This window comes from Stenella coeruleoalba (assembly GCF_951394435.1).
Source record: "Stenella coeruleoalba genome assembly, chromosome: 13".
Classification (NCBI taxonomy): Eukaryota; Metazoa; Chordata; class Mammalia; order Artiodactyla; family Delphinidae; genus Stenella; species Stenella coeruleoalba.
In genome coordinates, this window is record NC_137159.1 from 63434776 (window position 1) to 63451456 (window position 16681).

Below are 16681 nucleotides of genomic sequence, written 5' to 3' on the forward strand. Positions count from 1 at the left end.
TTCTCTTTCAAGGTTATTTTCACAGGATATGGCACCATTTTCTAAGGTCTTTGGAATCTTCCAAGTTCCCTTTGTTTCAATTTTGCTTCCAAGGGCAGATTTATATTAGTAGGAAACAAGTTAGCAACAATTATTAATATTCACAGAAATCTCTTTACTACACACAAAAAAGCAAGACTGTGAGTCTAATGAATGTTTCTAGTGCTTTATCAAATTAGATTTGACTGCTTTCAATGGTACAGAAAGTTCTCTCTCCCCCAGAAGCTGCAGCATAGAAAGAACCTCTCGTTTTCCTCTTTTTGAGCCTCCTTCATTAAACAGCAATGCTTGCACTCACTAGAACTGTAAGCAAAAATCAGGCTGTAGATATCAACTTTACCGGTAGAAACGGGGTGGGAAATGAATAGAGTCTTAGATACGGATAAAAACGGATAGAGCAAGTACTAAGTGAAATAAGGAAAAGAAAGCATTAATCTTTCATTTTACTAGGTTCGTAATTCTAAGATTACTTTGGATGACATACAAATTAGATAAACCAGAAAAATATGCGTACACGGCCTCTAAGCATTTTAAGAGACAGACAGAGATCACAGGCAAAAAAAGACGGAGACTCCTCTCCTAGAATTTTATTTCATCAGTACTACCCAGGTTTGGGGGTTTGGGGGTTTTTAATCTGTTTTGTTTTGTTTTACTTTTATAGAAAGAGAAAGGATATAAGAAGAGAAAGTTGTGCAAACAATTTTCCTTTATTAGCTCTGCATGTTTGGATAATTTACCTCAAGCTCTCTGAGCTGCAGCTTCATCCACAAAGATGAGAAAACAGCTATTCTCTTCAGGTCTTCTGAGTGAGTGGCTTCCTCACTTCACTCTCCTAACTTCAGGCCCCCTGGCCATGCTACACCACAGAAGCCCTCTACACATCCTTTCACCACTGTCTCTATGGCCAAATGGCTCAGTCTTAGTTCTCCAGTTTTCCAATCCCAAATTCACAAAGGAGAAAAATGCTTGGCCCAGCTCACCTTTTCACATGAGGCTACAGATCTTGGGGGCATTATTCCTAAGTCATGTATTCTCCCCTCACACAGTCAACTGCAACTGATGTGGGAGGACACAAGATCCTGTTGCTGGTTTAGCAACAGCAGAGAAAATTTCAATAGAAGGGAAGGTGGAAGGGGCAGTCAATGATCAATAGTTCTGGGCTAACAAAATATTTTAAAGCTTTGATTAAAATATCTATCTTAGAACTGCATTTAGAATATATGTTTCTTAGGTTTCTTTATCACTTTTCAACACTAAACAAATTCTGAAGTATCTCTTTTTGTATCAGTGAAATTAAAAAATGAAGTTCCATAAAATTCAAATGCAGAAGGAAAAGTCAAGGCAATTCAAACAAATTTTGAGAATTTTCGTCACTTTAGAATATGATAGTTTTAGATATGATAGATAATATGATAATGAGACAAACTACCAAGACATTTACTGGGACAGATTCTGCTTTTAGTCTCAAGTACCAAATGCCACCCAGTAATTTGTGAATAACTATTGGTCTCCTCTAGCGGACAGACAGGGAGGGGAGCACCAGAGTAGCTCAGGCCCTGGATCTTCGGGTGCCACATAGTGGATGCTAAGTAAACGCTTAACAAATGCATAAATGAATCAATGCTCTGGTTTTCTATTACTTTAGCAAAGTGAAAACAACTAGGCAGTCTTTACTAAGACAAATGCTAATGCAAAGTATTTTTTAAAGGACAGGTTATAATGCAAACAAAAGAGGTGGCTTTAACTAGGCAAGGACAGGCCAAGGTGAGGACAGGCACACATTAAGCAAAGATAGGAGGTGTGGCCTTACTTGGGTTTTTCTCAGTGTGAATGAATTTACCAAAGAATGTCACTTTCAAGGAGAAAGCGTAAGCCTCAGTTCCTTAGTAGTTTCCAGGAACCCAGATCCCACTCTCAGGGCACCTCTGAATAACCAGCAGAGACTACCAGGCCTTCTGGGGAGCTGTCTACTCTCAAGGACAGGATCTGAGGGTCTAAAGCAGGTGCAGCATCTCCATGCTCCCATCTTTTTCTGTTCCTTTCACCTTAGCGACCCCTTCCTCCCGACTTTCTCCCAACTCCCTCCTCTAGGACCTCTCTGCCAATGGAGAGCAAGACAGTGAAGTGTACTTCTGGAGTCATTTGGCCACGGTTCTTACTCTGACACTCACTGGCTATTGAGAGATACTTACCCTCCTTATGTCTCGATGTTCTCATTAGTAAAATGGGATAATAATTGTACAAATCTCTTACTGTTGTTGTAGGCATGAGTGAGACAGTATTTGTGAGGCTCTAAAAACAGCACCTGGAACATTGTGAGTCTTCAACACATTAGCTATTGGTATTCTGACATTTGGAATAGAGGCTAACGTTGGTTGTACAGACTGGAAAAGGTGTTTGAGCATCACATGTTCATCTTTTTCTTGGCCTCTCAAACTGGACCCAACTTCAAGGGGCCTCACAGGTCAAAAGCCCAAACTCAATATATCAGCAGTTTTACCATTTCAGACAGTTCACTTAGTGGATACTGAAAGACTGGAAGGCAAGTCTGAACTTAGTAGCACTGAGAATAGGAGGCTGTACCATCCATAACACAAGCTGCCATCTTGAAAGCATGTATATTCAACCACCTCCATCTCCACTGCTACTATTTTTTTCTGACTTCTCTTCCCATAGCATTTTATATGATCCAATGATGGGAATTCCCTGGTGGTCCAGTGGTTAGGACTCCGTGCTTCTGCTGAGGGCCCGGGTTCCATCTCTGGTCGGGGGAACTAAGATCCCACAAGCCATGCGATGTGGCCAAAAAAAAAGTGGGGCTTCCCTGGCAGCACACTGGTTAAGAATCCACCTGCCAATGCAAGGGACAGGGGTTCGAGCCCTGGCCCAGGAATATCCCACATGCTGCAGAGCAACTAAGCCCGTGTGCCACAACTACTGAGCCTGAGCTCTAGAGCCCGCAAGCCACAACTACTGAGCCCACGTGCCACAACTACTGAAGCCTGTGCACCTAGAGCCTGTGCTCCGCAACAAGAGAAGCCACGACAATGAGAAGCCTGCGCACAGCAAGGAAGAATAGCCCCCGCTCACTGCAACTAGAGAAAGCCTGCACACAGCAATGAAGACCCAGCACAGCCAAGAATACGAAAATAAAATAAATAAATTTTTTAAAAAAGTGATGCAGGGGCTTCCCTAGTGGCGCAGTGTTGAGAGTCCGCCTGCCAATGCAGGGGACATGGGTTCGTGCCCCAGTCCGGGAAGATCCCACATGCCGCGAAGCGGCTGGGCCCGTGAGCCATGGCCACTGAGCCTGTGCGTCCGGAGCCTGTGCTCCGCGACGGGAGAGGCCACAACAGTGAGAGGCCCGCGTACCGCAAAAAAAAAAAAAAAAAGAACTAACATTTACTGATAGCTTACTATATGCCAGGCTATGTGTTCTAAACACACTGCATAAATTGTGTCAGTCAAGCCTCAAAACAGCACCATGAGGTAGATCCTACTGCAATACCCACTGTACAGATGAGGAGGCCGAGGCCCAAAACAGTCATGTAACTTTCCTAAAATCATACAGATAATAAGTGATAGAGCCAGTAAGTCTGTTACTAGAACCTAGGCTTTTAACTACTCTGTCATAGATATAAAGAGAACAGTTAAGACTACCATGCCAGGGCTTCCCTGGTGGCACAGTGGCTGAGAGTCCGCCTGCCGATGCAGGGGACGCGGGTTCGTGCCCCGGTCTAGGAAGATCCCACATGCCGCGGAGCGGCTAGGCCCGTGAGCCATGGCCACTGAGCCTGCGCGTCCGGGACCTGTGCTCTGCAACGGGAGAGGCCACAACAGTGAGAGGCCCGCATACCGCAAAAAAAATGGGCTGCCGTAGTGACGCAGTGGTTGGGGGTCCGCCTGCCGATGCAGGGGGCGCGGGTTCGTGCCCCGGTCTGGGAAGATCCCACGTGCCGCGGAGCGGCCGGGCCCGTGGGCCATGGCCGCTGGACCTGCGCGTCCGGGGCCTGTGCTCTGCAGCGGGAGAGGCCACGGCAGTTAGAGGCCCGTGTACCGCAAAAAAAAAAAAAAAAGTATCCACCTGCCAATGCAGGGGACATGGGTTCGAGCCCTGGTCCGGGAAGATCCCACATGCCATGGAGCAACTAAACCCGTGCGCCACAACTACTGCGCCTGCTCTCTAGAGCCTGAGAGCCACAACTACTGAGACTGAGTGCCACAACTACTGAAGCCCACGCGCCTAGAGCCCATGCTCCACAAGAGAAGCCACTTCAATGAGAAGCCCACGTACCGCAATGAAGAGCAGCCCCCGCTCTCCGCAACTAGAGAAAGCCCACACGCAGCAACGAAGACCTGACGCAGCCAAAATTTAATTAATTAACTAATTTTTAAAAAACTACCCTGCTTTTAGGAACTTCACATGCAATAACGAAGAAAAGCCATATGTTGCACTGTGCTATGAATTGTGGCTTAGGACACAGAATCATATTTAATAAAAGGCATAATATTGAACCTCCTGATATCTAATTCCTTTATTCATTAAATATTTTTTTAATGCTTACATTGTGCCAGACCCTGTTTTAAATATCCAGGTGCATGATACCATTAGCCCAGAAGGAAATAAAAATTAAACCACAATGAGATAAACCAAGACCAGCTACCAGAATGGCTAAAGTGAAAAAGACAAACAATAACAAGGGTTGACAATAACAAGGAAGTAAAGCCAACGGAATTCTCACTTATTCCTCGTAAGAATGTAAAATGCTACAACCTCTTTGGAAAACTTGGTAGTTAATAACATTAAACAACTACTCTATGACCCTATAATACTACTCTTAAGTATATATCCTAAAGAAATTAATAAATAGCTGTAGATCTACCCACAAAGACTTAAGTAACATTTATACCATAGCAAACATGAAATACATAAGTTATGATGTACAGATTGATAAATCTTTACAAACTCCTGAGAAGCCCATGTTTTTTCCCTTCTCAGTCTCTAACCCCCCAAAGGTTACTACTACCTTGATATCAAAGATGATAGATTAGTTTTGCCTGTTTTTGATCTTTCTATAAATAGACACACACTAGTACTCTGTATCTTGCTTCTGTTTTTCAATGTTTGAGACTCACTGATTTTGTGTGTAGTTATGGTTTGCACATTCTTGCTTCTGTATAGTATTCCAGTGTATAGTATTCCAGAATAACTATACATAGAGTAAAGGGAATACCCAGATCTGTAAGATACAGAGTCCCAGCTGATACCAGTATGAAGGGAACCAAAATGCTGTCATGCCCACTGCCCTTTATGGTGGAAGCATATGGAGTCAAACCCACCTCCAGTTTTCCCTCTACTCATTTCCCTGGCCTCTGAGTGTAGAATAGTGATGGATGTATCAGCAGCTGAAAGAGTCACATGGCTCTCTGACGTGCAGAATAAGAGTCACTATGGTGGGAAAGGCACAGTAGAAGCCCCTGAAACTGCCTCCATGACCTTCAGGTCCACCCTCTGGGAGGCTCTTCCTATTCATCATCCTCCTTAGCCACACCTGAAGTAGGACTGGGTCAAAGCCCCTCCTTGAGTATTCAGCAGCTTTCTCAGGCTGCTTCCTGTCCATGGAAGGTTCAGGACCCAGGATCGTAGTTAAGTCTAAATCAGTCACAGCTTCTTTGACCAGGTGTGTGGTTCCTTTGCCAAACTAACTCCTTTCAACAGGTCTCTTGTTTTCGATTCCTGTCAGTTCTACATCCCAAATTTTATTTTTACTTTTCCAGGCAGAGTTCTCAGAATGGTTACATTCCTTTGCTTTCTTGCCCTCAAGACACTCTCACTTAAATTAACCACATGTACCTTGTTTATAAGGCTTCAGGGGGAGCGCCTCACATTTAATCTCTTTTCCTTGAGTCACTGGAGGGATTTACTGGGCAAGACAATTTAGGCGGATGCTTACTTTGAAACATCTTACTTTGTTCCACTGCTTTAACATGGAGAGCTTAATGCTTGACACAAGACTGAATTTTAATTGGCTCTGAATGCTCAGAAGCCTTTTTAGTACTGGCTTTTTCTAGTTGAGATTGAGAAGCAACTGTCTCTTCCAAGAGTAAGTCCCTGAATTTGAGGACTTTCTCTGCTCCTTTTCATTGCTGACTGCAAACATAGCAATTCTTTACTGAGTTCATCTCTTTCGAATAATACCTTGCAAATGCAGCCAACAGAAACCTAAATAAGCTTCTAATAGTCTGTTTTCCAATCTTATTCCCTAGAACTAAACTTTATTAGATATAAGTCTCCAAAATTATAGCAGGGAATAGTTTTATCAACTGGTTAACCACTGAATAACATGGATTATCATCCTCCCAGCCTCCAAAGCTCATCCACACCCTAGTACTGTTAAAGAAAAAAAATTATTCATGACACTTGTCATGATGGTAAGGTAGACTTTATTCAACAAACGACTATAAAGGGGGTGTAGGGGAACAAAATTTGCCACCCCAAAATGTCTCTTTAGCATGTGTATTATTTCCAGCTGAAAACAATCAAGGCCCAAAAGACTCAGGAAGAAATTTTGACCTCCCTCCCGTCTAACTGCCTAAAAGAATTTACATGGCGGGCCTATTCCTGCAATAGAGCTATCACCAGAGATATCTGCATTCTGTCAGGTACTGTTCTGCTTTCTCAAAAATCTATTATTATATTAACAGAGTGTCTTACAATAAATTCTACCTCACAATCAGAATAGTATTTTTACTACGGAAAACACCCTAGATTAAAAACCAAAGGAGTGTCACACAGGCCCCTAGTCCAATAAGATCAGCAGGCCTGAGGTAACCTGAGGGTAACCCTCTTTCAAACCTCCTCATCAACGGCGGCCTGAGGGGACCCGCAGCCCCAGGAGGACGGCCTGCTGGGGGAAGGCAGGCCCTGCCCAACAGGCCAGGAGAGCCCGGTGCCTGAGGGCAGGTGCCCCAGCGCGAGCTGCGCGTCAGGGGCTGCAGGACTCAGCGTTCAGGCTGCCCTGGGATGGTTCCCGGGTCCAGGCCTTGTAGGAATACACTGGGCCACGAGCAGGTACTTCTGAAGGACACGCCGCGATGCCAAGGTCCACCCCGCTTCGAAACAGAGTTACCTGTTTTCCTGAAGTTACATCTCACAGGAACGCCTGGACTCCGCCCTCCGCTGAGAAGAGACACTAAGGAACCTGACTTCCACAGGTGTCCTGTGTGTCCTCGCGGGGCTAAGAAAGGTCGGACTCCAACGACCTTCGCAGCTCCGCATCAGGAGCGCCCTGCAGGTAACGCGCTGCTCCAAAAACCACTCCTGAGGGGCTCAGAAGGCCTCAGAGAGCCTCTCTTCTCACAGGCTTAAATGTCCCGGATGCCGTGGGCGGGGCGCTGACGGAACTGCGCATGCGCGTGCCGCTCCCTCACAGGATCCGCGCTCTCCTGGTTGGGTCTGGATTCGAGAACATGGAGGGATAGTCAGGGTCCCAGGCAGGGACTTATGGGAGACAAGCTGTGCTTCCATGGTCCATTCTGCTCAAAAGGTAAACGAACAAATAATAATAACAGTAAAAATGCAAATGCACTAAGTCGAGAATCAGAGGGTATGGGTTCAGGTATCAATTCATCGTTACTCCTGACCTGGAGCAGGTCAGTTCACACAACTGAGAACTCTCTTTCCTAAATAAATATACTGCCCAGGGCACATTAGCCTAGGGAACAATCACAGGTTCTGAATCTCAAGAAAAATCCTCAGTCTGAAGAGAGTCCTCATTAGTGAAATCCAGGTAGCAATCCGTTCCTCTCTTAACATAGCTCCGGGCATCACTTCTGATGGAGATGTTGTTCCCATACTACTGATGTTGTCATCCATAATTTTCCTATGTCCAAGTTCTGATTAATAAAGTGAGCAAAGAAAAGAACAAATACCTTTCCTCTCCCCCAACCCCATCATGTCTTCAGGTCATTTAACAAAGCTTCTTTGTAGTCTAAACGTCTGTCATACCCCTATAATGGTTTAAAAAAAAAATTCCTTATAGTTCTTCTTTATCTCTCGTTTCCTACTCTATGAATTAGGCCCAGTTTTCCTTTGAGCCAAGTCAAAAGTCCGTGTAGGTGTTATTGCCCTATAACATGTTCAGAACCATTCTTCCTGGACAAATGCTGGTCAGTGTCTCTGACTAAGTTTCTACAGAGCCATGCCCTCTGCTTAGGGTGAGTTCTTTACCCAGTCTGGCTGAATGCCTGGATGTTGGTTTTTCACTGCTAAAGGATGCCGAAGGCAAGACTTCAGCTTCAGGTATTTGCTAATTGAGTCCCAAACACCTTCCCCTTAGGCTCACCAGATGTGTCTGAATCCTTAGTGAGTAGCCATCTCAGGCTCTTGTGATTGGAGCCTCTTGTACTTAGCTGTAAAATGAGGGTGGTTAAGCCATAGAGTGAAATGCTAAAGCTGGAAAAGACAGACTTCTCATCCACTGCTTTTCACACTGTTTATTAGTGACCTGAAAGATCAATTTACTGGTTCCCAACCAGCATTTTTAAATAAAGGGAATAGAGTTTCCTTTTTTTAAAAAAAGGAAAGAAAAAACAAAACGGTGCTAGCAAAGGTTATGTCTTGTTTCACTAAACTGTTTCAGCTGTGTATGTGTGCGTTTCCTACTGACTAGCATCAGAGTTGTTCTAGATCTGTGTTTCTCAAATTATGGTCTCTGCACCAGTAGCATCAGCTATTACCTGGAGATTCATTAGAAATGCAAATTCTTGAGCCTCATCCCAGACCTACTGAATCAGAACCTTTAGGGGTGGGGCCTGACAATCTGTGTTTTAAAAAGCCTCCAGTCAATTCTGATAAACACACAAATTTGAAAACCACTGGGATCTAGATAATTTAGCCTTTCTCAAGCAAAGGAGAGACTTGAGCCCTAGAGAAAATGTGACTCTTTTCTCTTTTCTCCAGTATGATTACACAGATAGCTGGCATTGTAGACACGGAGGAGAGAAGCAAATTATCGCACACAATGGATGCCTTAAGCATTAGGGCTTAATTCTCTCTTGCAGGTGATTGAGAAGTGCTGGTCTAGAAGGGCTGGTCTAGAATGATGCCCAAAGTTTTTCTTCAGAGTCAAATTTATGTGACTTTACCTAAATTCTCCAAAACATAAAGTAATCCAACACAGGGATTTGAATATAAATGCTTCTGCTTAAAATATAGTTTCTTCTTACCTCTACTGTGTTTATAAACAATGATCCTATTGTGATAAAGAAATTAAGTATATAACTGTTATTAAAGAACTGGAAACTAAGATTTGCTGAGGACATTCAAAATCAGCCTCAAGTTCACTAATCTAATCATAATGCCATATTGACAGGCTCTCCCTAGGACAGTGATTTATAGCCTTTATCCTGCTTTCACCCTGTTTTGTTCACAGCACACTCCCAATCACTACTATTTCTCATCACAATGCTGCTATTCTCATGGGAACTCTTATGCAGGGAGGGGAGAGCTTGAAAAGTCTCCTTGAGGATTCTAACCCCCCACATGATAATGGATCACTACACTAGGATGAAAGACAAAGTTGCTAATAACAATCTAAATCAGTAGAGAACAAATCGTCCTACCAGAATAGCCTAGTTTTAAATAGGCATTGACTGAGTTCCAGGATGATCCAAGAGCTCAGAGCATAATTCATTGTTGTATACTTATTTATTCCCTGCAAAGAATCACTTTATTCTTTCAGAAGAAAGCGAAATCTGGTCATGAGAAAGGGAAAATTTTCTTGTCAATCAACGAATCTACATTTTTCATGCCTATTGTGTATGCATCGGTGTACTAAGAAATATGTAGGATGTGCATGGCTGTATAGCAACTGGATAGAAAAGATCAGAACATATTAAATAAGCAACATAAAAATATAACATTAAGAAATGTTAAATTATCAAGGACTAATTATGAAACCATCTGATGTGGTTTCAAGAAAAATGGATTCCTAAACCTAACCCCAGAAATACTGACATAAGACTTATCAGAGGCAGGGCTCAGGATGAGGCCCAGGGCCCATTTAAGTCCTCCAGATGGTTATGATAGTCAAGCTAGGCACACTACCTTAGAAATCCAGAAGAGGAAAATTAATTTTAACTGGTACAGTCAAGGAACACCTCTGTGGCACAGTGAAGCTGAGCTCAGCCTTGAGGACAGGGTAGAAAGTAAACAAAGCAACAGAGAGACCAAAGAGCATCTGTGCACTTGCCTGGAACAGGAATGTTACCTGGGACAAAATGCTAAGGAAGCTTTGGAAGGTAAAGAATGAGTGCCTAAAGCAGTCAGAGGCTTCCCCCAAACTGAGTCTTAAAGATTGGCAGGAAGAATCTGTCAAACAGAGAATGAGGGAAAGGGGATTTCAGGCAGAGGAAACAACTTATACACAGTATAGAGATGTAGCATGGCAAGATGTGTTAAGTGAAGAGCAGACGTTCCATATGACCAGTGAAGGAGATCAGAATGTGCCACCCCAAAATAATGAGTGTGGCATGTAGACAAAGAATGCCACCTGCCATATCAGCAAACAAAGGATGTAGTGACCATCAGCCCCTACAGCTGCCCCCAGTGGTACACCCCGAGGGGATTCAGGATAGAAGAGAACAGGATACTGGCTCTAGATAGTTGAGGTGCATATCAAAGGAGTAATTTCATCAAGCCCAGACTCTTGCATCTTCTCATACAGGGAAAAGCACTAAATTCATTAAATTGAGATGTGTGTTTTTTCTTTAATTAACAGTAATCTTTTGATGTGCTGACTACCTGGTTTCTATTGCAAAAACTCCTATATACCCTGGCTCCTTCCTTTCTTCTTTAGAGCAGTCCCTCAGAGCTTTCCAAGAGGCTGTCTCCAGGGCTTAAGTCCTCAGCAAGTCCGCTGAATAAAACATAGGTCTCAACTTTTAGGTTGTGCAATTTTTTCAGTTGACAGGCATATAGATTATTTTGAGCTGAAGTCAATTGAGAATCAACAGATGCAGAAAGAAGTCTTTGCAGAGCTTCCATTAAATGATTAAAAGCAGAAACTTCTAAGAAACTAGGAGTGTCATAAATCTCCACTCTGGGGAAGTTTTATGGCCATGAAGAAGAAAGAAAGTTGTGGAATGAATCTACACAAATAAACCTTACTAAAATAATGCTGATCTTCCATTACTTTCCCCATACATGTACCTTCCCACAATTTATCCTCCCTAGAAACTCAACCTCCTTTCCCTTTGTTTAGTCACTTCTTCACTATGTATCGCTCTTCACTAAAGTGGTATATAAACTCTGAAGTCTAACCATCTCTTTGGGGTTTTCACTTTATTTCTCTGAAGCACCATGAGCATTAATAATAGTAACAACAGGGACTTCCCTGGTGGTGCAGTGGTTAAGAATCCACCTGCCAATGCAGGGCACACGGGTTCAAGCCCTGGTCCGGGAAGATCCCACATGCCATGGAGCAACTAAGTCTGTGAGCCACAACTACTGAGCCCACGTACCTAGAGCCCATGCTACGCAACAAGAGAAGCCACCGCAATGAGAAGCCCACGCACCGCAACCAGGAGTAGCCCCCACTCTCCGCAACTAGAGAAAGCCCCTGTGCAGCAACGAAGACAATGCAGCCAAAAATAAAGAAATAAATGAATACATTTTAAAAATATGTGTATATAATAATAACAACATCAATAAAAATTTTTGTGCCTTTTCTCCTGTTAATCTGTCTTTGTCAGTTTAATTTGTAGGCCCCATTCATGAAACTAAGAGGGTAGAGGAAAAAATTTTCTTCCCCTATACTAGAATGGGCAGAGGAGAAAGAAGGAGAGCCCTATGAGAGACAGGGTAAGAGAAGTGGTCAACATGATTAAGAAGTAAAAGAATAAAACTGAACTTCTCAAAACCCTCGGGGGGGAAAGTAAATTGCTGGGTGTACGTGCATATGATATATTGTGCGAGTGATAGGGTCCAGAAACCACAAAGAATGAGTAGATTCATGTCCCATCTAAAAGGGGCAGCCTTCTCAACCCAAGCGAACAGCTGCCTTGCTGGGCATGAAGGACCTGGTGCTGCCAAGTCATCTGATTTATGTTTTTAAGAAAACCCAGAAATTCAGATTTTTAGATAATATCTCCAAACTTTTAAATAATGACTCCAAATTCTTCAAGTTATTATTTAGGCCAAAACCCCACACAACTCCTGGCCTGATATGGATGCTAGTTTATCACTTCTGGGCTAGAGTTTAATAAACTCTTACTGCATCCAAATTACACCAGTGTCTGTGTAATTCACTATGTGCCTAATTCATGTGTTGGCAGAACATGGCAGCTAGGCTGAAGACATTTTGGGAAAGAACAAAAATCAAGTTTGGAGCTTTTATTCTGGAAAGACCTGTTTATGTCTGTATATATCTATATCCACATCTATACGATTTATATCTATGTATATATAGATATCTATATCTTCCTCAATTTAAATATAGGCAAGATATTATTCTCAAACTTTGTGATATTTTTCAAAAATTGCCAGGGCTTAGAAAGTATACTATCACAGCCAGAGGCATGATTTGAAAAAAAGCATTCTTTATTAGTGAACAGGCATACCTCATTCTATTGTGCTTCACTTTATTGCACTTCGTGTTTTTATAAATTGAAGGTTTGTGGCAACCCTGCCTCAAGCAAGTCTACCAGCACCATTTTTCCAACAGCATTTGCTTACTTTGTGTCTCTGTGTCACATTTTGGTAATTGCTGCAATATTTCAAATTTTTCATTATTATTATATTTGTTAAGGTGATTTGTGATCAGTGATCTTGATTGTAATTGTTTTGAGTTACCACAAACTGTGCTCATATGAGATGGCTAACTTAATAAATGTTGTGTATGTTCTGACTGCCCCACTGACCAGCTCCTCCCTGTCTCTCTCCCTCCTCAGGCCTCCCTATTCCCTGAAACACAACTATATTTAAATTAGGCCAGTTGATAATCCTTCAGTGGCCTCTAAGTGTTCAAAGGAAAGGAAGAGTCACACACCTTTCACTTTAAATCAAAAGCTAGAAATGATTAAATTTAGTGAGGAAGGCTTGTCTAAAGCTGAGAGAGGCCATAAGTTAGGCCGCGTATGTCAGTTAGCCAAGTTGTGAATGCAAAGGGAAAGTTCTTGAAGGAAATTAAAAGTGCTACTTCAGTGAACACACGAACGATAAGAAAGTAAGACAGCCTTATTGCTGATATGGAGAAAGTTTTAGTGATCTGGTTAGATCACACCAGCCACAACACTCCCTTAAATTAAAGCCTAATGCAGAGCAAGGCCCTAACTCTCTTCAATTCTGTGAGGAAGGGACATAAGAAAAGTTTGAAGCGAGCAGAGGTTGGTTCATGAGTTTTAAGGAAAAAAGCCATCTCCATGATGTTAAAGTGCAAGGTGAAGCAGCAAGTGATGATGTAGAAGCTGCAGCAAGTTATCCAGAGATCTAGGTAAGATAATTCATGAAGGTAGCTACCATAAACAACAGATTTTCAATGTAGAGGAAACAGCCTTCTACTGGAAGAAGATGCCAGAAGACTTTTATAGCTAGGGAGAAGTCAATGCCTGGCTTTAAGGCTTCAAAGGACAGGCTGACTCTCTGGTTAGTGATTAAGGTAGCTGGTGACTTAAAATGAAGCCAGTGCTCTTTTACCATTCTAAAAATCCTAGGGTCCTTAAGTATTTTACTAAATCTACTTTGTCTGTGCTCTATCAATGGAATTATAAAGCCTGGATGTCAGTACATTTCTTTACAACATGGTTTACTAAATATTTTAAGCCCACTGTTGAGACTTACTGCTCAGAAAAAAAAAAAAGATTCCTTTCCAAGTATTACTGCTCATTGATAATGAACTTGGTCACCCAAGAACTCTGATGGAGATGTACAATAAGATGAATGTTGTTTTCATACCTGCAAACACAACATCCATTCTGCAGCCCATAGATCAAGGAGTAATTTCAATTTCAAGCCTTATTATTGAAGATATACATTTTTGTAAGGCTGTAGCTGCCTTAGGTAGTAAGTCCTCTGGTGGATCTGAGCAAAGTACAGTGAAAACATCCTGAAAAGGATTCACCCTTCTAGATGCCATGAAGAACATTTGTGGTTCATGGCAAGAGGTCAAAATATCAACATGAATAGGAGTTTGGAAGAAGTTGATTCCAACCCTCATGGATGACTTTCGAGGGGTTCGAGACTTCAGTGGAGGAAGTAATTGCAGATGTGGTGGAAACAGCAAGAGAACTAGAATTCGAAATGATGCCCAAAGATGTGACTGAATTGCTACAATCTCATGATAAAACTTTAACAGATGAGGAGTTGCTTCTTATGGATGAGTAAAGTGTTTTCTTGAGATGGAATCTACTCCTGGTAAAGACTGTGAAGATAGCTGAAATGACGACAAATGATTTAGAATATTACATAAACTTAGTCTATAAAGCAATGACAAGGTTTGAAACAATACACTTCAGGTTTGAAAGAAGTTCTGCCGTGGGTAAAATGCTATCAAACAGCATTACATGCTACAGAGAAATCATTTGTGAAAGGAAGATTCAATTGATGTGGCAAATTTTTTGTTGTCTTATTTTAAGAAATTGCCACAGGTCTCCAACCTTCAGCAACCACCACTCTGACTAGTCAGCAGCCATCAACATCAAGGCAAGACCCTCCACCAACAAAAAGATTATGACTTGCTGAATGCTCAGATGATGGTTAGCATTTTTTAGCAATAAAGTATTTTTAAATTAAGGTATAATGCTACTGCACACTTAATAGACTACAGTATAGTGTAAACATACTTTTTTTTTTTTTTTTTTGCGTTATGTGGGCCTCTCACCGTCGTGGCCGCTCTCGTTGCGGAGCACAGGCTCCGGACGTGCTGGCTCAGCAGCCATGGCTTATGGGCCCAGCCGCTCCGCGGCATGTGGGATCTTCCTGGACCGGGGCACGAACCCGTGTCCCCTGCATCGGCAGGTGGACTCTCAACCACTGCGCCACCAGGGAAGCCCTAAACATACATTTTATATGCACTGGGAAACCAAAAGATTCATGTGACTCTCTTTATTGTAATATCCACTTCATTGCCATGGTCTGGAACCAAACCTGCAACCTCTCCGAGGCATGCCTATAAGAGTATTTGAGACCCTACAAGATTAATTCTACATGCTAATATTTAGGGAGGAAAAAGTACTGTTTTCACTATGCAAGCTGAAAAGGACTTTAGTAGCATACACAAACTTTAATTTCATAAGCAACATGAGCAAATCTAGAGTCTTTCTTACTTTCTCCTTGTTGGAGAGTCATTCTCAGGGCAAATTCATTAAAACAGGAAAGTGCTATATATATATTTTTTTTTTTAATATTTATTTATTTATTTTATTATTTATTTTGGTTGCACTGGGTCTTAGTTGCAGGCTCCTTAGTTGTGGCATGCGAACTCTTAGTTGCTGCATGCATGTGGGATCTAGTTCCCTGACCAGGGATCGAACCCGGGCCCCCTGCATTGGGAGCATGGGGTCTTAACCACTGCGCCACCAGGGAAGTCCCTATATATTTTTTCAGACTTTTAATTGAGGAAAAAATTATTTATTTTAGGTGCCTGTTTAATCAACTTTGAGAAACCATTCTATGACAAATGACAAATCTTATATTCAAGTTTGTACCAACTTACTTGCCATTATAAAAATTACCCTTCTATGAATTTTAGAAGTAACTTTCTTAAGAATCTCAGCTGCATAAAAATTTAACTACTACATAATTCAAAACTTTGCCTATAATCCTCTTTAAGATTATGACATAAAAAGATGTTCCTCTGAAAACTAAAGTCATTTTCATTTCAATTTTCTCGATTACATTTTTTTCACAAGTATAAAACATTTTCTCTTTACTCTTTACAAGAATATTTGGAAAGGCTGGACTGTAAACTAAGATTATTCATTATTTCTAGTTGAACACCTTCTAAACAGAAAACTCATCTCTCAAAGATAATCTGATGGACTTTAGACAACTCTAAGTGTTAGAGAACTCTTTCTTATATTGAACTGAGGCAAAAACCAGGGTTCCTAACTCCCAGATCAGAGTTTTTTTCATATAATTCAGCTTGAATAAGGTCTTTAGATATCCAGGTTACAATACAAAAAAAAAAAATTTTTCAAAACAAAATGCAAATGATTCCTAGTAGATCCTATAGAAATGATGGCAATATTTACTTTTAAAAGCATTGATTTCATTGCAGTAGTCCTTTATAGAATTATTTTAAATAATAAAAAAAACTTTGTGTTGGCTACACTCCATTTACTCTAACAATTTGCATTAGGTAGAGAAGAATAATATATTTAGGGGAGTCATCATTTGTTCACTCACAAATACTGTTATAACTTACAATGAAATGTGAGTCAAGAATGAAAACTCCCCCCCCAAATTGATTTTGCACTAAGAATTACTTTTTGTTTAGCACCTTCAACAACCCTATGAGAATAATTATTCCATTTTTATTGTAAGGTAATTATACACAAGATATACAAGCATACATAAGTTGAATAAGTTGTTTATTCAACTAGCTAGATATTCCTATCTTTTCATATCCTGCTTATAAATCCT

At 41.6% G+C, this 16681-nt stretch overlaps 1 long non-coding RNA gene across 2 annotated transcripts in view; it reads right to left on the bottom strand.

Annotated features, from left to right (window-relative positions):
* LOC307196463 overlaps positions 1-7408 on the bottom strand; it is a 706311-nt gene extending 698903 nt beyond the window's left edge. For both annotated transcript variants that reach the window (XR_013831138.1, XR_013831139.1), the window contains exon 1: positions 7170-7408. This is a non-coding gene — a long non-coding RNA (uncharacterized lncRNA). The remainder of the gene's footprint in view (positions 1-7169) is intronic.
* Positions 7409-16681: the final 9273 nt, after the last annotated feature.